Below are 26,772 nucleotides of genomic sequence, written 5' to 3'. Positions count from 1 at the left end.
AGGTGCCTGAGAGAAGGCTCACTGTGAACTAAGTCATGGGGAAATGATTCCATAACCCATAATGTATTTTGCAATTCATAGTACTTATTACCCGTGGCTCTCAAAGCACTTTTAAGAAAGGTTAATGTTGTGAGAAGTCTTTAACACAGGGGCTATTTTTTTGCATGGAATAAGCTCACAAAATCACAGAGTAGGATGTTGAATTGGGCAAGGTGACTGGGAAATCCAGAGAGGAAAGTTGGTTAGGAAAAGGATGAGGCTCAGATCCTCGGATGATTGAACAGCCTATAAATGCAAGGGGTACTCATTGCTCCAAGTGAAGTGTTTGAGCTTGGCCTCAGGAGTCCTAGCTCTTAATTCGTGTCTAAACCCTGGCTATTGCTCCCTACTGTGATACCATCAATGAAACAATTGCAAGGCTAGATAGGGGAGGCACTGTTCAGTATGAGGGAGCAATAGCATCAGCAGACCAGGACCTCTCCAATGCTAAGTGTTAAAACAATCAGAGGCCCATGAGGTCTCTTTTATGGCACTAGGAACAGACAACATTGCCATTGTGATGCTGAAGCCATTAAGTCTAGCATACAGTAGCTAGTGCTGCCTTGAAAAAACAAAGAAAAAATGTGTCATGGGGTAACATGTTACTGCCAAGCAGTGACCCAACACTTAGAGAGATGTGGCCTTTATTGTGCATGTGTATGTGCCTCTGAAGATTGAACTGAGATCATAAATATTTTAGTGGGCATGAAGGTTGTTACTGGAAACGTGGGCTTGCATAGACCAGTCATTTGGAAAGCAGTTCTTGATGAAACATAAGTAGCAGCAAATTGACCAGAAGAGTGGAAATGAATTTCATAGGCCATAGAACTAAAAAGGATCATGCTAAGTATGGGGTGCAGTCCCTTGCAGTTTCTGATAAACTTGAAAGCTGTGTAAAGGGAAAGGGGTTAGGACATTTAGTCACATGTCTGCCACTTTGCCAGCTGTTGTTAGTGCTAGTAATAACTGATTCCTCAGGGTGACTTTCCTGATCTCCTAATCTTTTAATTAGCAGGAACTGATAACAAGGAGGTGACCTCCACAGACAGGGCAATGGAAATGATATTGAATCCCAAACAGAGAGGGGACTCTTACACTATTTTAGAATTGAATACTATTATTTAACAAATTTTCCGTACTGCAACGTTGTTCAGGATGTGGCAATTCCCCTCTTAAATTAAATTAAACACAGGTGGAGGACACTAGAGTATGGAACCTTGAAACCCACCTAATCTACTATTCATCCACTTGCTACAGGAACAGAGAATTATAACCCCTGCATACCCACACTACACAGCCATTTTTTTTCTGCCCTGAGCAGGAGAAATACCATCTGTAGCGATGGAGGGATGCAGTTGGAATGATTCATCAGGATCTTGGCAGTCTGCTAACTGCGTTGGATGTTTGGACTTCCTCTGCCTTCCTTCCTGGTTCTGTGCTAAAATCTGCCTATTCATTTCATGTAGAGATTACTCCCAGTAGTTGCTGAGAAGTCACTGGCATCTAATCTTATGCCTTGATCAGGCTGATGCTGATTACCTAAAACATAAAAATCGTCTCATCCATAATGCTCTGGACTGTCTTATCTTCCAGGCCTGCTTGGAAATAACTGTCTGATAGAAACGGAAGACTCATTCTCCTGTTGCTTGGCCCTTCTGATTTTCAGATAGAATTTGCATTGTCTTGTTTTAATTGTGATCTCTCTTGAGTGTTTGTCTTTTTTCCAAGTGTGCATTCACTGTGATAAGCCAATATTAAATGGTCTGTTCTGCTGTTCCCCAGAGGTGTTAGTCTGCCTAAGACTGGGGGTTTCCTTCATTCCATGTGTGGCATGCAAGGCTGTGTGGTTTCTCTCGTGTTGCATTCCCAGCCTACCAGCAGCCCAGAGGCACTGAGCTCTTTCACAGCACGTGAACTGGACATCTCCCTTCCTAAGTCAAAGAGGCCAGAGAGATTGGTACCTGCTGTCTGATGTGCAGGATGCATCCTTGCAGATCCTTGTAAACTAGCAACCTTGTAAAGCAGGCACCAGCTGATATTCCCTCAGTAAGGAAGGTAGCCTGTACCTTTCTAACCAGGAGGAAATCCTGCTGTTTATCTATCGGTCCATGCTACTTCATCTGTAAGAGAACATAACAGAGAGAGATAAGTATTTTTCATACTTCTCTTTTCCCTCATCAAAAAGAAAAAGAAAAATCTGGGCAAGGAAACACAGAAATTATCATCAGGAAGGGTTTCTACCTCTCAAGTATGTGATGAGTGTTTCAGGCCATTTTCTTCTCACTGAGGAGAGACGTAAGGGCAGATATGGGGTCACGTGAAGTCATTCTAATTCCCTAGCAGTGCTGCCATAGCTACAGCTTTGTCTTAACATGGCTGCATATGGCTGTTGTACAGCTGTTCAGTACATACCACATCTCACCAGCTGCTGTCACAGGGTGAGCTGATTTCTGAGGCTCAGTAGTATCTGTGCCTTCTAAGACCAGAAGAGGAGAACGTATGGAAGTCTCCTTTATGTTACAGTACTATGCCTTCCAAGGGGAGTTGGCATCGAGCAGGCAGAGGGAGCTTGGTGGTGGGTCTTTCATGGCAGGATGTGAAGGATGCTGGGTTGTCCTGGAATCCTGAAATGGATCTGTGGAGCCTTTTCTTTGCTGCTATTCCTATCAACCTGTGTTTTAAACAATTTTTAAAGCTGTGTTTCCTGCTTGTTTTTAGAAGAGAAAGCTAATTCCTCATCCCCGCTCCAGCTGGGTTATACACATCCAGTGAAGTGGAAACATGTGTGTGTGTGTTAGTTATTCTTTTGATTTACTTACTCATGCAGAGGAGGTGAAACCACAGGGATGAGCCATGGCCACATGGGTCCAGTCACTGCAGAACCACAGAAGATACTGACCCTTACCCTGAAAGCTGTTATAGTTTATACGTAACTGAGTTGATTTCTACAAGAAGAGGATGACTTGTCACATAGTTTTCAAAGCACTTGATCTTTCAAGCTCTGTAAAAATATATGGAAACATCAATGGAGAATATGATGCCCAGCTGTGCAAAGCCCTGGGTGATTAATAGGGCCTGACTGTGAGAAATGATTTAGAACATGGCAGCTCAGTCTGAGATTCCCAAGGGAGAATAAGCAAAGCAGTCCCATAATTCCCCATAGTCTCAGAAGGACTGCCATTAAAAAATTAACTTTATTGCAAAATTAAATTTAAAATGCAGAATGCAGCTAGGAAGTGTCCTTAATAGAGGCCAGAAAGGTCATATCCATTGATTTTTATTTTTCTTCGTGGGATGTTGCCATCTGAGAATTATGTCATGTCCCAAGTTGAATTCCGAAATAGGCAGTTTGCAAATGCATTTAATCAGTCTGTAATTATTGATTTGGTTTCAGAGAGGAAAGTATGGTCAGTGAAATGACAGGCCAGCTATACTTTTTGTTCTCCTCCCAGGACCTCAGGAAAGGCCATGCTAGCCCAAGATTATTGCCTGAATCTGTCCCAGGAAGGCTTTTTGCAATGACTGCCCTATTTTTGATGATTCCTGCATTGTAATAAGGGACAAAAATGATTTCTTGTTGTCATACATGTTCTGTTCACTTCCTTGAATCCTCAGAGAGAAAATTCCTCCAATATAGCAGCTGGCAGGTGTCCAAAATGGATTATAGCCAGAACCACCACCCCAAGAGAGTATCTGTTCTTTCTGAGAAATAGCAAATGCACATCAATCAGAAGAGCACACACCAAAGGCAGCCCATAAAATGTTAGTAGACCTGACCACAGCTGAAGCTTTCTGGCCTTTCAACAAATCTAACTGTATCTGCAAAGTCAATTCTTGAACTTCCAACTCATCATAACCAACAAATTTCTCTCGGGTAGATGCAGCTCTTCCACCTTGTACAACAGGACAAACCCTACTGTTCTTAAACTGCTTATGGGTCATTTCCTTGACAGATCAATGTTCTGTCATCAGTCCAATGGAACAGGTTTACAGAAATCAAAATATGTGGACTGAAAAAAATTTGGTGATGACACAGTGGGAGGAAGTACTAAGGAATCTGTGAATGACTCAAGAGAATCCTACAGACCTGTCAAATTAAGACTGGATGGATCAGTCACTCCCTGCGAGAAGAGAGTGCAAAGGAGCATAAAATGTCCAACAGAAATTTGCTCACAGACTTTAAGCCTAAAATTAAGAAAGAGCTGCTGAAACATGTAGTGAAAAGATGAGGCTTGTAAACATACAGAATTGGGGTAAAGAGCAGGAGGAAAATAAACCCTCTTATACAATGAGAGGGTTATAAGGGAAGGAAACAGTAGATTATTCAGTAGATTGGAAGGATGATATTAGCTGAGCATATCACTACATCTAGTCAGTTTTTCAACTCACTTGGACAAAATATCAAGAGAGAGAAAAAAGTCTTAAAGACTAACAACATAAGATCAGTCTTCAGAAAAGACAGGGAAGAGCTCCCAGCAATCACACTGTCAATGCAATTGCTAATAAAGTACCACGAACAAATGTATCTACGTTTTTGTTAAGCATCGGCTTGTGTTTGCACATAGATAATATGGACAAAGGGGTCCCTAGGTGAAGAATCTTACTGTCTGCAGTAAAGGTAAATGGCTCCAATGAGGGATACTGAGTGCCTGTTTTTGTAGAGCAGTCATCTCCAAACTATTTTGATCGGGCGTCCCTATCCGTAAAAAATTTTTGAGTATGCTCCCCCAAGCCTGGGCCCTTGGAGTCATTTCTTGAATCTGCCAGGCTCTGAAGAAATTGCCTGTTTTTCTCAGCTGATGTGCACCCCTTGTTTCAGCTGGGATGAAATCCAGGGTGGGCCACTCTCTGCTGGAGACACTATAAGGCCTGGCACGAACTAATGCAACTAAACACTTCATTGTCATGAACTCGGACAAAGAACGACATGAAGTCCAGTATGCCTGAAGAGTAGCTAATGTATGATATTGTTTCTCTAGCACATTGATACTCTTGTCTCAGAACTACCTCAAGGAGAGATTTGTGTTATTTCTGCAATTATGGCCTTGTGCTGACAGGGTGCTTGGCATCCCACAAAGCAGTGTTGTGTGCTCTGTCTTAAAGTGCATAGACTGCAGGCCCTGAAGAAGGTAATGGGGCTTCTGCTTGCTGACTTCAACAGACTCAAAACACAGCTTTTTCTCTAGAGCAGATAAAGCACACTAGGGAATGAGATGAGTAAACTAGTAAGACTGATGCCTTCAGTCAAAAATCAAACTTTCCGTGCTCAGATGTCCACTACTTGAATTGATTCTCAAAGTCCCCTGCCTTCGTTAGGGTGGATGTTTGCTAGGAAGTGTTTTCACTGTTGTTGGAGTCTATGGACAAATGAAAATGATTTCTGCTAACAGATAACAGTTTGGACACAAAACTAACAACAATTCCTTGAAAGTAATATTTCCATCTGATTGTAAATGAGGTATTGAACCTTTCATTAGAACACTATCTATGATCTAAAATGCTAAATCCTGAACTGAGCACAAATAGCAGCACTCAGTCTGTTGTCTAGTAAAGGTTTGACAGTTTAGCATTCAGAATCAAGAAATCTTTGGAAGCTGGAAGTTCTCTGTCCTGTTCTAGTCTTAGAAGTGTAGAATTTGTAAATTTTCAGTATGATTTGAAAAAATACAGTGCCTCATGGGTTTTTTCTTTGTTTAATCAAAATCATGTCTTTTTAAGTTGTATGATGGTATTTTTAATGTTCTTCGTGATTTCTTTTTAAATGCCAGCTATCTGAAAAGTGCATTTAAGTGATTTCAGGGAGTCCTTTGTAGCTGTAGCAGTCTGGCAGATCAGGCCATCAAGTAGCAGAAGCTTAATTTCCAGTGTGTTTATGTGCATACAGCTAAGGCCAAAAAATATTTCCTTGTCTTTCCTATGTGCCAGGAATCCAGAGGAATGTTGGTACTTCATAAGATTTCTCAGTTGTCTGGAGTAAGGAAGGGAGATGGCCTCTGTATTTGCTTTTCTAACTAAACTTCTGTTTTCCTGAGCACGCGTTTGAAAATCCATTGCAAGTCAAGAATTTTCTCACTGTTGAGTACTATGTAACTCCAGAAAGATTAATATAATCCACCAGATTCATTCTCTTGTTCTTTGGATTAACAAATATAGCTAAAATCCAATTTCTTTGTCCAATTTTATTTCCACTCCAGGAGTTTGCAAGGGTATATGGATTCAGATCAAAGACTTTAACCGAGAAACAGGAAATGTGATCTTGAATCTATTTTAATCTTGTCATGCAATTCTGCATTTTAAATTGCTAAGGAAATACTAATTTTATTTTGGTGTTCACCATTGCCCTCTTTTTTGGTAAAATCATACAGGCTGGTATGCTAAGTATGATACTACTCCTGACCAGGAGGATATACTATACCTGTACCAGTTTGAATCAAGCAATGGTGTAGTTTAATGTGCACACATTTAGGATCCTAATTTTAACATTTTATTATACTAGAAAATCATGGGTTCATTTTTATCAGAAGATTAATTTGTGTCAAGATCTAATTGGATTGAAATTGGAATTCAATTACAATGCGCAAATAGCTTTAAACTTTTTTATTAGTTATCTATCCAGACTGTTGAAGGTAGTTTTACTTAAAGCTTAAGAAAATATTTTTTACTGAAATCTGAGTCTAAAAAAAATCCATCTATACTTAGGGAATTGAACAGATTGTTTCTGTTTGTTCATGTCTTTCAGTATTTTAAACTAGCTTAATTTACACTCTCACACCTTATTTTTCTTAATGTTTTGCAAAAGAAAAATAAGCTTTCCTGGTTTTTCAGCTCCCAGTTGGTTTCTCAGCTTTCAGTGAACAAGTCTTTGAACTGAACTAGTTGAATAAACCAAAACATCTCCTTGTACTAAGAAAAAAGGTTCCTGTTGTCAAAATAAGGTTCTTGTTTTAACAAGCCATGAATCTAGAAGTTTAGATGGTGGATTATATGTATTTAGTGGTTTGACTTTAACTGCCAATTGAGAACCTGTACTGCTTGCTCTTTTCAAGTTGAATTTTAAACAAATTATTTAAAAAAAAAACAAACCAAAAGGGAAGATGCTTCTGCACTTCAGCTGCTGTAGTTTAGAGTCCAACGTAAGTTTAAACTGCTGATATCGGTAGCTTATTCTACATGTTCTGTGACAGCAGCAGTGACTGTTAGCCGATGAAAGGAGCAGGTACCAAGTAGGTTACATGTATACATACCACTCTGAAAACAGTAAAAGTGTAGTCTCCATCCTACTATTGCTGGAAGGTAGGTGTTCATAATTTCATTATATTCTTTCTGCCTGGAGGTGAGTGTGTTTTCTTCTAAGCTAATTCTGCTTTTTTTTTTCTTCCCTGTAGAGCATGAGAATTAGACTTTGGAAGCCCATTGCATGTTAAAAGTCTTGGTTTGGCCAAAAATTAGATTAGAATTAGGGCACAGGGATTCAGGTGACAAATGGTACAAATACTGCAAAACCCTGTCTTATAAAACCATCCCAGGACTCTCTTCTCCAGCGTTTCTTCATCTTCAGCCATTCATAAGGAGGTTTAAACTGATTCATACCAAGGGAGACAGCCTGCTCAGGTTTTCTTAATATGCAGCCTGCACTCTCCTTTGCTTTGTGTCACCTGCCAGGTCATCCTCTTGCATTGTCATAATACAACTAGCTGAATTTGGCTTTATTTTTTCTCTCTTCTTAAGTCTGTACCGCCAAACAGTTGATAGCAGGTCCCAGCAGTGAATATGAGTGGAGTAATCCCAGCAGATAGATGGCTGTCCCTCTGCTTCACACCAAAATGTCCGTACCCCTATACTTGGGGTGCCTGCAGTGCACCGTGGGCCCCCTCTTCCTTTCTTCTGCGCTCCACTTTTCTCCAGACAGTCTTACTGCTTCCAGGCTGTATGCTCCCAGTGACTATGGATCATCGGTGTCTTTTTTTTTCCCCAGCTCCCTTTGAACTGTCTCATTTAATGCCTGGAGCTCTTTTCAGTCAGCTATTCAGTCAGCAAAATTTACGAGCACATGTTGCTTTCCCTCAAGTTCTTCCCCTATGTGTGTTTAAAGAGGGGTTTGAAGGAAATCAGGCTGGTGGCTCTTGCTTTTTTTATGAATAAATGCCTCCCATTCACAAAGATATGCTCTCCCCTCCCTCCCGCCTCCCAGGCAAAAAAACCCGTGCTGCCTTTGCTGGGTTTGCTGTGGGAGGGCTCTTTGGAGGAGCCAAACGGAGACAGGGAGCTTTCATCACCCTTCGTAAGAGACAGAGCTGTTGAAGCCTTTTCTGCTAAATAACAGAGCAAACTTACAGCTCCGTACTTCTGCTCAGGAGGGGAAACGGGAGGTCTCCCTGTCTCTAAAGCTCCTCGGAGAGAGTCCAAAACAGTTGCTCTAAGCAGGCAGCTCCCGGGGCCAAAAGCGCTCGCCCGGCGGGCCGGGGCGGCGGGACCCTGCTGTTCAAGGCCGTGGCCACAGAGGGGCACCAAAACCTCACGGTTGGGGCGGCTCGGCTCGGCTCGGCTCGGCTCGGCTCGGCTCGGCTCGGCGGGCGGGGCGGGCTGCGCGGTTCGCCCCGCGGTTCGCCCCGCACGCCCGCTGTTGCACCTCCCCGGGAGAGCTGGGGGAAGGGGGGCCTTCCCTCCGTGGCTGTCCCCGGGCGCAGCCTCAGTTACCCTGCGGAGAGGCGGGTTAGAGGCAGGGCTGCGGAGGGGGACGCGGGAGCTGCTGATGGCCCGGGCGCGGGGGGTTGTCACCTCCGCGGGCGGTGGTTCAACCTCTGCTCACGCTGCTCTGCTCCCTGCACCGTCGCGTCGCAGCCATCGAGCCCGGGGTACGGGAGTGCTGCAGACTCCGGCTCCAGCCTTACATTTGTATTTGGTTACTTACCTGGCGGCAGGCAGGAAGGAGAGAAGCTGAACGAGATAGGGTGTCTTCCTTGGGAAGTTTCTCATGTGCCCACACACAGTACTTGGGTGCGGCCCTGTGTCACCATCATCCCTCAGGATACCACTGCATCCTGCCAATTTCTTTTGTGCATACTTGTTTTGATGCCGCATTTAAAACATCCTCAGAAATCTGGAAGAGCCTTTTGAAGTCACAGTCTTTAAACAATCTTCCTTTTCATCTGAGAATGGCAGACACTCAGGGAAGAGCGGTCCAGGCTCTCAAGGGGGTGAAACAACTATGCAACTATTCCATGTCAATCATGGCACAGACTCATAGAAGTATATGCGCCAGTTGCTGATAGGAGTCTGGCCCATGTCCCTCCCGTAGCTCTACAGGAAGACAGTTGGCAGGGCCTGATTCTGCACAGTCTGGGCTTAACAGAACAAATGAATGTCGGCTGCTCTGGGGACCAGTGCACGCTGAAAGGTGCAGTGGAGACCTTTGAAAATCACTGTCTTGTGGTTTACCTCCATTAAAGGCCACCATTTTGCTAGAGATGTAGGGAAGCCCTCGTCTGCTGGCTACCAGCAGCTTAGCGTACAGCAGCTAGCTCCGTGGCGAGGCAGGACGAGTTAACTGGTGGATGGTCATGTTAGGCAAGGTGGCAAGGGAATCCTTGAATGCAGTTTGATCTTCTGACTGTGTAACTGAGGTAGGGAACTGATTAGGCCTTCGCTTCACACCAGAGGCAGGTTATATAGAAGACAAGCTAACATAAAATGTATTGATAAAAGGTCTTTTTATTGCACAAAAAATGTTGGGTGCTTAGGCTCCTCAACTGATGCTCTGTCTTCAGTGACATTGACCAGACGGTGCAGCTCAGAACACTGATGTTCCTGCTTGTGCGGGGGAAAGGGCTAAGCTCAGAGCCAGCTTTAGCCCTGTGTACTCTTTGACTTCTCAGATCTGAGCTGCTCTGTGGTTCATGAGGGAATCTGGAGGCACCTGGGAACAAACACATCCCTGGACACTAAGTGGAGAGTGTAAAAAAAAGCTGGCATGTTCGTGAGAAAAAGGCTTGGCAGTTGTGGTTATTTTGTGCATTGAAGAGCATGTACCTATAGGTACTTACAGAGAAGCTGCTAACTCAAGCAAGGTTGCGAATGACTTCCTCTAACTTGTCAAACTGGCCCTGCCCGCTATTTGTCTTGCTTTCTGCCTCAACGCAAGGTTTTGTTCCTGAACTCTTGTTGTATAGCCATATAGTAACAGATGGACGTGAAAATGCTGAGTATTCGGCTGCCACAGAGTAGTCCTTCTTTGATAGAGATCCTGAATTCCTTCCTCTCTTGAGGAAAATGCCAAAAGCTGCAGAGACTACAGTGCGGGGAAGTGGGAAGGGCAGGCTGTGGCTTCAGGCTTCCTACAGGAGCCACCTGATGACACCAGTTTTTGTAGTTTTGAAGCCCCCCTGAAACCGGGAAATTGAGAAACATGGTGAGAGGTTAGAGTCCAGAGTACAGGTCTGTGTTCAGGAGATGAATCTGGCAGCAAACTCTTTGGCTGTCTGGCACGTGAACCCTGATATCCTGCAGTCCTGTAGTATCTTTCTCAGAGCATCCCATAGTACTTAGCTATGTTTTTAAATGTCCCACTGTCCTATAAGCTGGTTCAGAGTCTTAAGTCCCGAATTGACTGATGGGGGCCCCAAGGCATAGAACTGAGTTACATGATTGTTGCAAGGTCATACTAGCTTATCTGCTCCTGTTTGATGGCTTAAAACTTTAAAGGTTTTACAAAGCTTCAGAGCTGAAATCCCTTTTCAGTTCTCTGGCTCTGTGATTTTTGCCTTTACTTTTTTTATGTAAACCAATTAAATCTCTTATGGGCAGGCTTCTCTGTTTGGAGAAGATCACATAATCTAACCCATGGTGGGAAGAGACTTCCAAAGCTGTACATGCTAGACAAAGATACTGCCGAGTCTTGTGTAGTTTATTTAACCTCTGCAGAACCTGACACATGCAAAAAATATTTTTGCTCTCTATCGGAAAAGGACAATGTGCTTGTGTATCACATGAGGATCCATAGGCCTTTCGAGTCCGTTAGTTACCACAAGAGAGTGTTAAACAACATCCAAAATGAGAAAACCCTTTTACCTGAGCAAGTTGAGGGTCTTAGGAAATCTCTGAATTACTGATATTAGCTTTTGTTCCATTTGTGGATTTCTTTGCTGTTTTAAGGACTGTGAGATCACCTGGAGAGGATTCACCCTAGATATGGAACGGAGGCTTGCTAGGAGGGCTATAATTTCCTATTAGTACTGTTTGGCGGTGCCTTTGGGAGTGACTACATCACTACGTACCTCCTCTCCTGCGCTTCTCCCATTCCCAACCATGCTGTGACTGCATCCTGCCCTGCCTTTGTACGCCAGAAGTCAAAAAAGAACAAGGGAGTACTGGAAAATCTGATATGGAAGTCAGTTGCTAAAGAATAGGAATATATAATTAATGCCAGTTGACATAGCTTTATGGAAACGAGGTCTTGTCAAACAAACTTGATCTCAAGAATGTAATCTCAAAGAATGGATTGTTGACGGCAATTGTGTAGATGTGGTGTACTTCTACTTTCATAAAGCATTTGACTTAGTACTGCATGATAGTCTGGCTAAAATTTTAGTATTACACGATATCAGTAAAGTGCCTGTTAAATGGATTAAGAACTGGTTAGCTCAAGAGAGCTCAAAGACATCATCTGTGGGAAGTATCGCTGAATGAGAGAGTGTCCAGGGGATTTGGCAAGAACTGATATCAAGTTCAATGCTATTCAACAGGTTTGTCCATGATTTGGAAGTAACTATAAACCATAGCTGAGTTTTAAGTTTTGCAATGTCACAAGATAGAGTAATAAATAATGAGAAAAACTTTATATAAAGCGATTAGCATCACGAGGAAAGCTAATTCTAACAAAACGTGTATTAGCAGTCATATACAAAGTAATACACTTGGGAGCAAGTACTGTATCTTGCCGTCCTCTATTCTGTAGTTATATATTGAAAGAAGGCTATTGCATTCCTTAGAGTTGACCACAGGAGCAGGAAGTGGGAGTGATTTTTAACCTACATGTATGGTGTTGACAGACTGCTAGTAGAATATAGCATATAGCTCCAGTATAGAGTTTTTAAAGGAAGGTTGAAAAACTAAAGAGAGCACAGCAGAGGAACCAAGATGACTTGGAATGAGCAAATAGAGCTCAGTTCGTTTAGTTTCAAAAACATTGAGAACTGACTTAGTGTAGAAGTACCTTCATGGAGGAAAAAAAGCCAGGTGCGCTTGTTTCCCCACCGTGATCAGAGGACCCTTTCACAACAACAGGAACCAACTTCTGGAAGCTAGAGCAGTTTATATTAAAACTGCTAGTGTAGTTTATATTAAAAATAAGGTACATTTCTTTCAATAGAAGAATGATTGAATATTGGAAAGACTAGCAAGGATGTTTTTCATTTTGCATATCCTCAGCATGTATCCAGTGCCTTAATGAAAGAGTCATTTTAACTCATCACCATTGTGCTCAAAGTGTAATGCTGTGGCCTGAAATATAAAGGAGGGCATCCACGTGGTCTTTCTGCCCTTAAGTGTGACTCTGTGAAGTGAAAAACATGCTGAAGAGATTCCTGTTGACTAAGCATCATCTTTGCCCTCGCGTCATATTGCAGTTGTACGCAACCCTGCTGTGTCTCTCTGTGCCAGTATTCAAAAAGAACAAACCGGATAACCAGATGATGTATTGTGTATATGTATACACTCTCTCTCTCTTTATACATGTATATAACTTGCAAGAACCCATCACTCTTCCATCTTGTGCTCCCAAGCCATGAGTGTGTTTCTGGCCATGAGAAGAAGGCTTCTGTTAACAGCTTAGGCTGTATTTCCAACCTGCCACCTTCAGTCAGTTTGCCAAGTCAGACCAATCTCATTTTCTGGCCCTTCAACCTACACCCAGAGCTCCTGACTGTTCTGAAGACTTTGCTTGGTCCATACTGCTCTAGATCCCTCTTCCTCAACCCAGAATGCCGGTAAGCTATTTCTGGCCTTCCCTACCAGCAGCAGTCAATATGGGAAGCTGTGGGAAATGAAAAGGGTGCTAAGGAAGTCTCAGTAGGTCCAAGTAGGAAAAAGCTCTGCTTCGTCTCCCTTCTTTACACCTATGGGTTTGCAGATCCAAGGGTGGGGAAATATTGGAAATGCTCCGAGGCTTTGGATGAAAATTAATAGGCAAAGATGGGGAACAGAGAAACAGGCACAAGAAGAGATGAGATACAGGGAGGAGAAAGAACAGTATGAGGAGGCTGAGGGGAGGTCTTTATAGTAAGATTTCCCATTAGAAGATTTCAGGAGACTAAGCAAAACCCTTTGCAGCCAAAGCTGCTGTTTTGAACACAGAGAAGCTTATGTGTCTTCCTCATGAAAGAACTGCAGCACCATCCCATTTCTTTCTTATAAGGGACATGGGCTTATGTCCTCTCCTCCTTTTTTGTGCTTCCAATGGAGCTGGGTTCGCTGAGCTGAGGCAACAGCTGATCCTATTGGAAATACTAGTGCTGCTTTCCTGGCAGTACCCCTGCATTCCCACAGTAGTTGTGGCGAGGGTCAGTGACCCTTGCAACCGCTTTGTGCCCTTTACCCTTGCCTCCTTTCTCTGTAATGGCACTACCACTGATTTAATAGCATTAATGTTTTAAGCCTTTCTCAGATTGTTCTACTCCTATTGGCCCTCCTCTTTCATCTTAATTTGGCTGGAAGAAATGGCAGCTCTTTCTTGCTGTTTGCTAATGAACCTGGAGCAAGCAGGAAGAATGGCCTCATAAAGGCTTCTATAAACTCAGCTCAGACTAGTACCTGACTAGAGCAACTTTACAGTTGGCAAGAAAAGAAAGCAAAGCCTACCAGAGTCTCTGCGGACCAAGACGTTTTCTCAGATATGTTTCATTTTCTCAAATCCAATGAATTATTTTGTGATTCATATTTTTTTCTGTTCCATATGTGATTAAACCTTGACGCTATGAAGCTTTGTCAGAGGGAAAGAAAAATCCCTGGCTTGTAGGATAGACAGTATCCAAGTGGTCAGGATTCTTATGTGGGATACTGCAAATATTTACTGCAGCAGATTTGATCTGGGCTTTTCCACAGGCTAGTTCTGTAGCAGCTGTAGGACTGAGCCCTTGCCAAAGAAGCACTTATTAATTCACACAGAGTGAAAGAGTTCCAACAGGAGAGACTGTTCCCAGAAGAAGAAATTACACCAATCAAGGCATTTAACTATGCTGGGGGAGAGCCAAGTTCAAGTCTTAGGTCCAGAAAAGTAGACCAGGAACTTGAGCCCAAATCTCTCATATCCCTTGTAGGTCTCCTTCTACATGCAGACTTCTGTGTTGCCCAGTGCAAATTAGGGAGCTTTTTCTAGCAAGGGTTTCCTCAGGACATTGAGTTCCTGCAAAACACACAGATTTCAACAAAGTGAGTATTTCCCAACAAAGCTGATTATGCCAAAGACAGAAGGAAAAAAAAAACCATGAGCTGTTCTATGGATGAGGTGCTGACAAGTAGATAGAGAGGGAGATATTAGGGAGATAATTAGATAGTTGCCCAAGCATGGGCAGACTCGTGGCAGCTGCCTAAGCCACGTCTCTCTTTTCAGTTCTTGCAAGTGTCTTCCTTACTTGGGCTGCGGCGTGTGTCAAATGAAGGAATTTTACTTGGAATCATAGGGAGGATTGGCAGGTTTGCATCATTCTCTCCTGAATGCAGTGCGTGCCTGCAAAAGGCCACACACCCTTTCCTTTGCCTGTTTCCTTTCTGTGTGGAGGAGGAATGGATCTGTTGATTGATGTGTGGTGCTTTCATGTGCAGACGTGAACTTTGGGATTTGGGACTGTATGGAAGCAAGCCCTGCCATTACATTTGCTCTATTTTTCCTGTTTTCAGTGCCATTGTTTTGGAGCAGCTGTTTGTTTCAGATACATGGCCACTTCCCCTCTCTGCTCACTTGGACCAGGGCTGCTAATCAGTGCTATCAAAAGAGATCTCAGTAGATCTTTGATTCACCACCTTCCACTTCCTAGAATTATTGTTGTGCTTGCTTGTAACTGGAAGGATTTGTTCCTTCCAGACACTTGGTATTGCTTCATGTAAGTGCAAGGTCAGTTCTACAGCACTGGTTTTCATCCAGCTCCACTACTGCTTGGAAAGCATTCTTGACTAGCTGTTTGGCCTTTGGAGTCAGTTTGTCCCAGTCTATTGCCAGTGGACATCTGGATCAGAATCACGGCTGGCATTGACTGTCCCCCTTGACAGTAGTCTGAGCAAAGAAGCCAGAGCTTGAACAGACCATTAGATAATTAGAAGCTGCTGCGGTGATTTGCAAAGAGCCTAAAGAAATGGATGCAGAGGGTCCTCTTGCACTCCTACAAGTAGTAACTCTGAAGGAGTAAAACTGGCTCTGAAAGTGTTCCCTTTTCTCTGAGAGACACCCCTGGGTGTATTGCAAGATTTTGCTGAGTTTCCTGACAAACTGCTTTGTACACCTGATGGGGCTTGCAAAGCCAGGAGGCCTACAGGAGACAGGCCTGCATCTTTCTGTGGCTTGTTCACCATCCATATAATGGCTAAATGTTTCTACTGCACAGTCTTCTATTGCTAGTTGAGGAAACAGAGGGAATGTAGCTGGACTCTCAGAGTCTAGACAGGATGGCAGGACTGGTAGCTAGAAAAAGCTTCTCTTTCTCCAGATTAATCTTCATGGCTTTTGGATGACAGGTCAGTCAGTGCCAGCTGCATGGTGTAGTTTTTGCAAAGAACCTGCAGAATTTTTGGAAAATTTTTGAGCATATCAGGAAGGGAACTGTAATCCTACCTCCTGACTTCAGGTTTAGATCCTATAACTCTAAAGTTTAAGCTGAAATTTAAGATCTTTTCTCTCTGTTCTCCAGGTTGAGCACAGAAGAGTGGAGGGTTTTAGAAGTCTGAAAATCCGACAGCGAAGTTGCTCTTCTTCTAAGGAAACAAAGGGGGTAGGAATTGATCAACAGCATCTGTATTCAACCTTTTTAATTTTGCCAATTTTTTTGGTGAGCAACAGGAACCTTTTCCATTCCTCCTCTTCTCTATTGCTCTCCTGTGAAAGTGAGCAAGATTCACAGCTGTGCCTATACACGTGCAGCATTTTGAAACTAACACTGTAAAGTGAAGCTGGATTTTCTTTAAATATTTTCTTTTAGTGAAGACCTTCCTAAACCAGAGGTGTTTGTGTCCTTTGCTTGAGGCTCATCTGATAAATTGTGATGAAAAATAAAGTCACTAGTCAGCAACAGCCTTCATCTGAATGGCCCTTTGGGTTGGAGGGTCTTAAGCCTTCCTCTTTGGAATCAGAGCACTTCTGCCTGTGCTGTGTTAGCACCATTTCACAGTCCAGAATCAGTTTGAACAAACTAAGCAGCATATTACTGTTTTGGTGACATGCAGAAATCCTAATCCAGAGGGAGACCTGACTAACAGGCTCAAAATTTATTTGGAATCGAAGGTCAGGGCACTTGAGTGAATTATGAATTGATAAATGATAAATGTTAAGAACAAGAGTCTTTCTGCATCAGGGTGGGCAATAGGCACTTGCTAGAGGTAGTTCAGACGAGGCTGCCTGGTGACTGCCCCCTGAGGAGATTCTTCTTCAAGCAGCAGGCGCGGACACTGTAGGAGAGGACAGGGGACTGGGAGGAACATGGCTGTTCCTCAGCTTGATAGTACACAGGCTGCCTGAGGACAAGTTTCTTGTCCCAAGTGCTTCCTTTGAGTGAGGAGAAAGGACAGGCTATGGGATGTGAATCCTTGCTGGCATGTGTACACAGAGATGGAATTAAATCTCTCTTGCATCCAAACTGTACTTTAAGAACTTGATTCAACCCTCCACCAAAGACGGACAATAACACACTAGTACGTTTTCTACCCAGAGACAATGAAATTCTTTTTCTGCTTTTGTATTAAAGAGAACGTTCATTCCTTTACTCACGCTGCCTCTGTCACCCAGACGTAGGCGTCAGCTTTGTCCCAGGCCATGGCCTGGCCATCAGATGCCATCTACATTGTTTAGATCCTTCTGTCTAAAAGGTTGTCCTTGGTAGAAGATATTGTAACCTGTTTGTGTTTGGTGGAAAAGAAATTTACTTCAAAATGTGAGAAATGGTACTGGCCCAGGTATGGCTCTAGGACACCGTTGTTCAGGAAAGCAGGATTTGGCAATGAAAAACTTCTTTTTCTAATATGAATTAGTGTGTTTGCAATCTTTAACTATGTGTTTATTAAGCTAGGCATTTGCTATAGAAATGGAATAGCACCTTGTCACTGTGGTTGTGCTGCCTTTCAAGGGGGGATGAGAAGAAGGTGATAATTATCTGGTGATACATGAGCATCAGATCAATTCTGTGGAAGTGGGTGTTTTCAAACATTACTTATTTTTTCACTTCATCAATTGAAAAACACTTTGTGTTTGGCTGACACCAGTTGTACTATACACTCTGGTATCTCCTGATCATTCCTCCAAGCATGAAGGACAAGTGATAATCTTTTTATTTCATCCTATTGCCTTTCAGCCCCTCAGCCTCCAAACACTTTTGCCTTTCCACATGGTGTGCTGGAAATGCTCTTTCCGAACTTCTTCTCCTTTGAATGTTTGTGATCACTCTCAGCACTCATGTCTTCTTATGAAGCCATTAATGTAGCATGTTGAAGTTCTACATGGAAAAAGCAATAATGGCTCAATTGCAGTTTATTACTACTCTCCCAGTCTTCTCTCTCTTCCCTTTTTTTCCTTCCCATCATTTTATGTGTTCATGACCTTATTAATTGGGTATTGCTGACTTGAGAAATTGTGCTTCCTCCTGGAGAAAGATTGCACCTTTGCCTGTTTCAGTGACAAAGCTAGAAAGCTGGGCAAAGTAAATAAAGCATAATGACCAATATGAGATTGTAATTAATAATGAAGTTCCTTCTTAGCTGCTTCAGCACTCTTTTCCTTGGTTTTCCACAGCATCTTCTGAGATGCCAAAGGTCAGGCACTAGTGCTCACAAAATAATGCTGCCAGCCATAACTTCACCAACGCTTTTTAAAACTCAGTCTAAAGCCGGCTAAGAAAGGATGTTTTGGGGCTATGAATACAAGCTTCTTGTGCCGCCTTCTCCTGCTACTCTCGTCTTCCCTGGCTGACCAGCTTCAAACAGCCATCTCTCAGCTTATTCCTCCCTTGCTGAGTTCCTGCTGGATCTTTCTTTTTCTCCTATTTTTATCCCACTGTCCTCGTGCTGCCACTTCAGTGCAGTGCCATGGAGAAAGAGGTTTCTTTTGCTATTTGGAGCACTTCCTGGCCAGTCAGTTGCAGACTTTTTAAGGCATTTAAGGGGCCTGTAAATCATATATTGCAAGATGTCTTCATCAATTATATGTTTTATTAACCCCACAGCCTCTAGCGTGCTCTCAACTTTATATAGAGATCACAAATGATATACTAAAGATACAAAGGATGGGGTTGGTCTTGAAATGTTCTATCTACATGGTTGTTTTCTCCCCACTTCTTTTTGGTTTTAGGGGTTCCTTGTGCCTGAAAAATATTTATTAACACCATCACCTCCTCCTGTTTGATGTCTAATTGTTTTGGCAGCAGTTTATAGTGCAGTTTTCTATCTGCATTATTCCTGTGCCACGTTTATTTTCTTTGCTGATAGTTTTGACTGAAATAGAAACTGCTAATGGATTTCTCCAAAGGGAAGACTTCACACTGCACATAATCACCTCCCAAAATGAGTATCACTTTTGTTGTTACAGTGACCTATGATAGAGACATTATTTTTACTTTAATTGGTGGTCTAGGAGTTAGTCCCTTAACAAGGGAGTTAAACAGATTTCAGGACTGTAGTTCAAACAGGTATTTGAGTGATGGAAATCCAACGAGAAACTCTGTCCGTCAGTGAGCTCATGGGGAAAGGTCACTGTTGGCATAACTTCCCTTCAGCACTCAGAGGACAACAGTGGCAGAGCTTGTCAGATTTCAAGACTCTAGTTTAGAGAAAATATGGAACTACGTTTAGGAATGGTGTATCTAAATCAGCCAAGCCAGACAGAGGAGTTCATGGCGCTTGCCTGAGGTCACAAAGAAGGTCAGTATTGGAGATGGAGTATTGTGACTGCAGGCTTTTGCTCAGGCTGTGTACCTCTGGTATAGAAATGTATAACCTGTCCAATCTTGTCTCCCTGGGGCGGTGTTAATAAGACCAGCAAATGCTTCAGAGTCCTCAGCAAACTGCTAGTGGGGACTCTAACTGGGCAAAATCTGTACCATCCAACCCTATGGATGCAAACTGCAAGCTGAAAGATTTGATGATCGTATTGTTATCTATATTATATTCCATCATGAAAGGTATTAAAATATTATCTTAACACACCTGATCCTCCAAAATGCTACGAGGCATTTGAACAACATCATTCTTTGTGCATGCAGAATATTTTGCTCACATAGATCTTGCTGTTTTCCCCTCATTCTCAGTTCTCTCTGCTGATTGTCACATATCATTTCAAGAGCTAACCCCATCTCTGACTGCAGCTATTCGTTATCAGCCCCTTTGCCTTTACCACTTCCATTTGTAATTTAAACACCCTAATTTAATAGGTTTGTCTCATTATTTTGATTAATCATATTAACTCATATTAATTAAGAGATGGATTTAGGTAATGACAGAGGTTAATGGAGTCAGTTTTCACTTTCCCCTGGTTTTTCAGGGAAGGGGGGACACAGAGGTAGGAGGGGAAAATAAAAAGAGAGACTAGAAAGAGTGAAAAAGAGAAACTGTTGGGGGGGAAATCTCAGTTAGCAATCAGAAATTCCTCGCTAATTGAATGTCTGATTTTATTAATGATGAAATTTATAAAGGTCCTTAAGAAAAGAAAAGAATTTAGCCAGTTCAGCAGTTAAGTGTGAATATTAACTAACTCCGAGATAAAAGTTAAAATATCCATTTTCTTTTCTTTTCTCTAGTTCTTTAAATAAAAACCTCTCTTTGACACTTCATCCCATTAGAGCTTTAGCTTCCTTTGCCATCCATTGCTAAATCGCTGGAGACTGTGCAGAGAATGTAATGTCCTGGATGGTTTAAGAAATGCTGACCTTGGAGGGCAGCAAGTTAATACATGGATCATCATAGTGCTTATTTTCCTTGATGCTCTCTCTCTCTGATGGTGCGTTGGTAAGGGGAAGAAGGATTCCAGCTCTGCCCTGCGCTCTGTCTCTACTCTGTCATGCGTGTTTCCCTGAGGCTCAAGAAAAAACAAACTGCAAACAACGTCTGGTTCAGATTGAACTTTGTGTTGGTGCTGTGGGCTGCATTTCCATCTCAGCAAAGGCACGGTGAATCCTTTGCTCATCGAAGTCCCTCCATGGCAGGGTCTCACGGTTATTACTCCTGGGCATGCCCAGCAGCAGACTGCTCCTAATTTGTCTCTTTCTTTTTCTTTATTTGTGCCAATGCTATATAGGCATAAAATCCCTTTTGAGGAGGGAACTCTTTATAGCCCTACTGCCCTCGTGCAAATGACAGCATGAGGGCAAGTCAGTGGAAAGCTCTTTCATCCTGTGCTCCATGACACTTCAACTGACCTGCTTCAATGAACATTTGAACAGAAAGCCATTTTGGAGCTGAAGCCGGTTGGTAGTGAATTGTGGGGTAACTGTGCAAGATCCCAGAGTAAGCAGTTAACCTTTCTCCTTACCAGAAAAGATTTTTGTGACAATGGTAACATTCCAACAGTAATATTTTTGTGACAGTGGTAATATGGTATACAAAACAAAAGGAGGTAACAGTACAGGAAGAAAAACTGTCATTCAAACCCTAAATTAACAAATATGAGCAAAGAGTTTGTATAAATTGTCACAAATTAAATAAAAAAGAATTAGAACAAGAAAGTTATTTTGTGAACAAACTGTTACAAAAAGAATATTTAATTGTGAGGGAACTTGACATCTTTGTATATACTCTTCCAGGAAATGTTGCTGTTGAAATGCAGTACTCACAGCTGACTAGTGAAAGGTAGCCAGTAAGTTTTGTAAGACCATGTTCTAGTTTGAAGTATAGTGTACTACCAGCCCAAAGATTATTTGGCAATAAATTACAAAGAAAAGCACCAAGAACATGGTGAACATTTCCTGTGAGGTATTTGGGGAAATATTCTTTAAGTGTGACCGACTGTAGTCATTGTATTTATGTTAACTCAGTAGAATACGTTGTCTGTGGAAGGACACACAGTACCTCTTGACTACCTTGACTGCAGTACAGTCCCTTGCTCTCAGCTGCTTTAAGCTGAAGTTTGCAACATGGACAGTCTCATGTGAGTTTTTAATTTCATCCAACTTCAGTCCTTATACCTAACTCGACTGCCACTCAGAAGAAATTTTAATATAAATTCCAGGAGTTGATTACTTTTTCGTGATCTGTGATTAAAATAGCAGAAGACTAAAGTGGAATTTTTCCATAATCAGTATTTCAGAGTGGATGAATGAAACAGATTTCAGTTCAAAAGGCACTAGAGCAGTTGAAATCTGATCAGACTGACTGACCTTTTTGTGACTTTGATGAGAACATCAAAAAACAATTTTGCTTTTGCAATGATGTTTCATAACAGCTAAAAATATACCACGTTTCAAGACTGTTGGCAACTTGAGAACGTTGACAGTCTGTTTCTATGATGTTAGAAAACACTATAAAATTAACATCCTTTTTTTGTTGTTGTTTTGTTTTATCTTTGCTTAATATAAGCATAAGTCAACTAGGAAATGGTTTCCGTGCAAAATGGCAGTTGACCTGAACAGTGGAGAACCAGAAGTTCAAAAGATCCAGTTGGTGTTCCCAGTCTAATATCTTTTGGCTTGCATATAGAAGTATAAGCATGTAGGACTTGCATTTGAAAAGCACAAGGCTCAGAGGAGAGAGAATTCTAGGCATGTAACATTAAGGGACTTCAGAAATAGATGACTGGAAGCGTCTAAATGCAGCCTGACATTATGAAATGACCCAACGAAATTTCACTAAATTGGGAATTAGAACAATAAGACTGGCAGCGTGTTTTTGTTCAGAGAGCTAAGGTCTTGTTCAAGCAGGGAAAGCCTCTCAGGCAGACTTTGTCTCTGTGGAGTCTCCCTGCACGGTTACCGACCCATCACAGCTGCCTCTCTACCTGGGAGTATTCCTCTCTGAAATCCTGCTTTCCCTTGAAGAATTCTCATTTTATTAAAGGCATGCAAAGCTCTTATCTCTATGAAAAGCTTGAAAAAGTAGAATGCTAAAAGCTCAGAAAATGTAAAAGCCTGATAGGAAAATCCAATACATGTATATGCATATATATATACACACACACATATAAAAAAATGTATATATAACTTTCTATATAAAAGACAACAGTACTTCATGATATTTTAAGACAGTTTGGGGATTATTTTGGAACCTGACTCAAATCTGAAGTCTTTCATTTTGCAAAACTGTCAATGATTTCAGTGAGGGTTCAGATGGACAGAGGACACCAGATACAACATTTTCATTGTGGGACTGGGAGGACTGGACTGCTCCTTTTTAGAGACTTCTAGTGGATACTGTTTGAATATGTGTCTAAAGGGCAAGTCTGAATAAAAGAGCTTGACTTTAATATTTATGATTTTTTTTTCATACTCCTTCACTTAAGTTTGAGATACAGACTTTTTTAATTAACAGTAGACATACAACCAGAGATTTGCATACTGTGAGGAAGTACTAAGTAGGCAAAAGCAGATTGTAATACTAGCCTCTGACTAAAAATAAAGATTAAAAAAAATAACAGCACAGAAAAATTGTGTAGATATTATAATTTTCTCGAACAAAGCCATGGTAGTTTAATTCTGATTTTACTTGTGTTGAATTTACACCAAACAAAAGTCAATGGAGTTGCTTCACAGTGTACAGTAGCATGAGGTTAGAACTGAGTCCTGTATCTTAAAATATTACATGTAAGTGTATACACACTTCTTTGTGGGTGCACTGTATCTCTTTGTCTATGCATATTCAAGTGTATATATTTCACAGCTGCTGTCTGCATCATTCACTTCCAAAACCAGCATGCATTCATTTTCATAACTTTTTGTTCTATTACAATATTAATGGGACTATCAATGGGAAAGGACAAGAGAAGCATTTTTAATGTTTATCTGACAGTTGCAAATTTCACTTGAGGTTGTTTACTGGGATCTGATTGTTGGCAAAGAGGAGTAGGAAAGGCAGCAAGATGAATGGGATCACAGGAAGAAGAGATGTATTTATGGGTCCTCTTAGCACCATCTAAGAGTAATAAAAAGTCCTGTCTTACCCCTCCTTTACCAAGTCTTAAGTTTTAAACAGCAAAATATGAGTGATTCTGTTTAATCCAGGTGGCCTGTTCAAAGTGAAACACATTGAATTTAGATATGTGAAAATCAGCTGAAGGTATATGTTTATTCTCATCCAACGTATTTTCCCTAGTGGGGAAAATGCCTGGAAATAAGAGAGAGTTTCTGGACTTGTGGATGAACCTGCAATGTGATGTCAAACTGTGTACCAAATTGCTGTTGGAGGTTGACTTTTTTGACCTTCAGTTCTAGGACTATCCTAAGTGAGGCTTATTTGTTTTGGGGAAAGCTGAACCTTTTCCCAATTTTGCTTTGCAGCTTTACAGACCCTAAGTTTTACAGATCTGAGCATTGCACCTCCAAATTTTCTGTGCTGTAAACATCACTTCAGACAAAAAAAACCCAACAAACAAAACCAACAAACAGTCTTGGAATTCTGCTTGTCTTTTTAGTTCATGCTTTAAAATGTTTAAGTATCAGGTTTTTAACTAGAAATGGAGAGAGCCTAACTTTTCAGTAGCCAATGTTTAAGAACAGAATCAAATATTTATAGGCTATAGATAACACAAAAACGGTAGAATGATAGCCTAAGAGTATTGTGTTCAGCCCTTGTCACTTCTGTCACAGATTACTGCAGAAATAGAATCCCAGAGCTAGGTAGCAGGCCGAGTTGTTTGGAAAAACAGGCTGTTTCACCTGAGGGAAAATCTTTGGAGAAGAGCATGGAAGTGTGAGGGGAAGGTTTAATTTTCCATGCAAAATGAAATCCAAAATAACTGGTTATGTAGATTTGAACTGTTAAATGCTTCTTCCTGGGAATTACAGCTCATGTGTTTCTCTTTCTGTTCTTCTCACTAGGCTGGGCTTTTTTGGTGGATTATGTCTCTGTTGATGCACCTTGACTGCCCCACTGAGACACTCTGGCGAGGACTTAGACCACCACTACAGGGCACTGGCAGATCTTTTTTTTTTAATGAAAAATATGAAGTTTCCACAGGAAGCAGAAACATTCCCCAAAATTGTAATATGTCAAAGGTAATTAATTTGGAGGAAGGCTTGCAAGAACTTTCAGTTGTCAGTATGTAAAATAATTGTCATCGTACATGAATTCTTATTGTGTTTTGAAATATCAGAGTGAGGAAACAATAAATTTGGAAAGGGGCAGATACAAAACCCTTGGAAAGGAAATCAAACGGCTATACAAAATGGGGTTCTCAGCTGTAAAGGATGGCTTCTACCATTTGCTGTCTTTTGGCAAAGCAGTTCTCAGCCAGAGCTAGACTGCTTTGTCCTGTGCTGAAACAGTGTGTTAGAAAGACACATTTCACAGATAGTGCACAGGAAAGACAGCTTGGATGGGTAAAGAGGCAATTTGACAATGAACCAGTCAACCAAATGAGTGACCTCTCCACAATGCTTTTGTGAGCCTGCCTGATCTGTGAGCATTTGGGCTGGATGGTTTTGGTAGGGGCTTTCTTTTCTGGCATACGGTCCTGCCTTTTCTGGATCCCTCTCTTCCCCTTTCTGTGGGCTGGGGAGAGCCATGCAGGCAGACAGCATATAGCCATGCACGACATCCAGCTGCTTTGAAAACTCTCTTGTGGGAATGAGGGAGGAGGTGAGAAAATGCTTTGTTGCTGCTTGTGCCAGGAATCCCGGAGAGACAGAGACATCGGTGGAGTCCACACATCACTGCCTGGTAACTCCACTCACTGTTTAGCAATTACCAGGACTAATTTCTATTCAGTGTTAGGTTTGGGTTAATTACAGTTAGGTTCCTTTCAGTAGTTAGGTTAATTACAGTTGGGTATTCCCTGTTGTCACTGCCCCCAAAAGAGGGGTCTGATCCTGGCCCTGTTTCCTGCCTGCAAAATCCAAATTCAACCTGGGACTAAAGCAGTCCGGACCAGTGCTTTATTAAAAAGCCAATGGAGCAGCAACCATGTTGCACATGCCTTCATTGCCTAAGGCTTCCCCAACACTTTAAAATCAATCTGGGTTTGGTGTGTCCCTGCTCAGAGACACTCCTATGCACTGTACACAACAGGCAGTATAGGCTTAGCTATTCACTTATGTCGGGGCTCCGCATGTAACTCTTGCCTACAGTGCCACTGCTGGCTGGCTGCCTTAAAAGCTGGAGCCTCCTTATTTGGAAGGCCTCTGCAGGAAAAGAAGAGTCCTACCCTTTAATTTAATAGTGAAATTGTTGATGCAGTATCCACACATCTATTAATTGACTGCTGGGGCCGAAACCACTGTAATTTCTCCCAAGTTTCCTGCAAACTAGCCTTTGGCTTCCAGTTCTTTGCAGTGTGACAGCCTCAGCAAGCTACCACCATAAAAGTAGCATCAGCAGGGCCTTTATCGTGTGCCAGAGCACACGACTGTCTACATCCTCCATCCCAGTCATTGCATCTTTCTAAGCTGATTCCCCTGGGAAGGAGCTAGTGTGTCCTTTGGTCATGAACACAGCCATGTGCACAGGGGATGGCCTCATCTATTGGGCTAAGCATTAAACTGAGAGCCCAGGACCTGTGTCTTTAGGCACCCCTTTTAGTGCAGTGAAGTCACTTAACTTCACTGTCCCAGCTGCTTCTTCTGGGGAAAAGAATTCAGCACCCTCTTGCAAGGCAAGGGCTGATGAGTGCAGCTGATAGACTGGCAGAGGGAGGGGAAATGGAGGAGGCTCGTTTCTCCCTCCTGGCTGCACCTGATTCTACTTAGGGCCCCTGTGGTAAAAAGTGCTATTCGGGGGAAGGGATCTCTCACAGCGAAGGAGGCAGATTTTTGGAGGGCTCTGGAAAAAGTTCTGTGGAAGTGCTTTCAAAAGTTGCCTTTGTGGAAGAAGGTAACAGGTAAGGAAAATGGAGAACTGTTACTTGCTGAATTCTACTATGCTAGAACAAGGCAGTGCTCCACAGAGCTGACAGGAGGTTGGTTTAAAGCAGGTAAAGGACAGAGCTTCTGTGCCTGGCTGCTAGAGGCTGTGGGACCTGAGAGCACTGACGTGTTCAAAGAGGGACTAAGCAAATTTGTGGACAACAGGCTCATTAAATGGGTGCTAAAGAGAATGTGAGGAGGTACTGCTGCATGTCACAGCTCTGAAGGAAGAGAGGTGCTGCCAGAGGATGATTTAGGAGAGATGGTACATGACTCTGCTTAGCTTGTTTTGTTTTGGAGTGTTGTGTGTGACAGAAAACTAGTAGTGCTAGGACTTAATGTGAGGTGATCTAAGGACAGAATTACCAGAAGAGCTTGTGATCTCAGTGGCCTGCACGGGTTTTTAGTGAAAGCAAATACCTCTACTGGCCTGTGAGGGGGTGTAGCACCCAGTCAGTTGTTTCCTCAGGGTGACACTGACTTATTATTGTTTATGTGC

General features: G+C 42.2%; 1 protein-coding gene across 2 annotated transcripts in view; it reads left to right on the top strand.

Annotated features, from left to right (window-relative positions):
• The window catches only part of ANGEL1 (angel homolog 1), a 92,210-nt gene extending 67,782 nt beyond the window's left edge, over nucleotides 1-24,428 (top strand). For both annotated transcript variants that reach the window (XR_015702255.1, XR_015702254.1), the window contains 2 exons: nucleotides 15,936-16,016; nucleotides 24,252-24,428. The gene's annotated coding sequence lies outside the window, so the exon portion shown is untranslated. The remainder of the gene's footprint in view (nucleotides 1-15,935; nucleotides 16,017-24,251) is intronic.
• The last annotated feature ends 2,344 nt before the right edge of the window (nucleotides 24,429-26,772 follow it).

The sequence above is a fragment of the Nipponia nippon genome, unplaced genomic scaffold (assembly GCF_047370975.1).
Source record: "Nipponia nippon isolate SJK-2023a ecotype South Korea unplaced genomic scaffold, ASM4737097v1 scaffold_11, whole genome shotgun sequence".
Taxonomy (NCBI): Eukaryota; Metazoa; Chordata; class Aves; order Pelecaniformes; family Threskiornithidae; genus Nipponia; species Nipponia nippon.
This window is presented reverse-complemented; position numbering and strand designations above follow the sequence as displayed.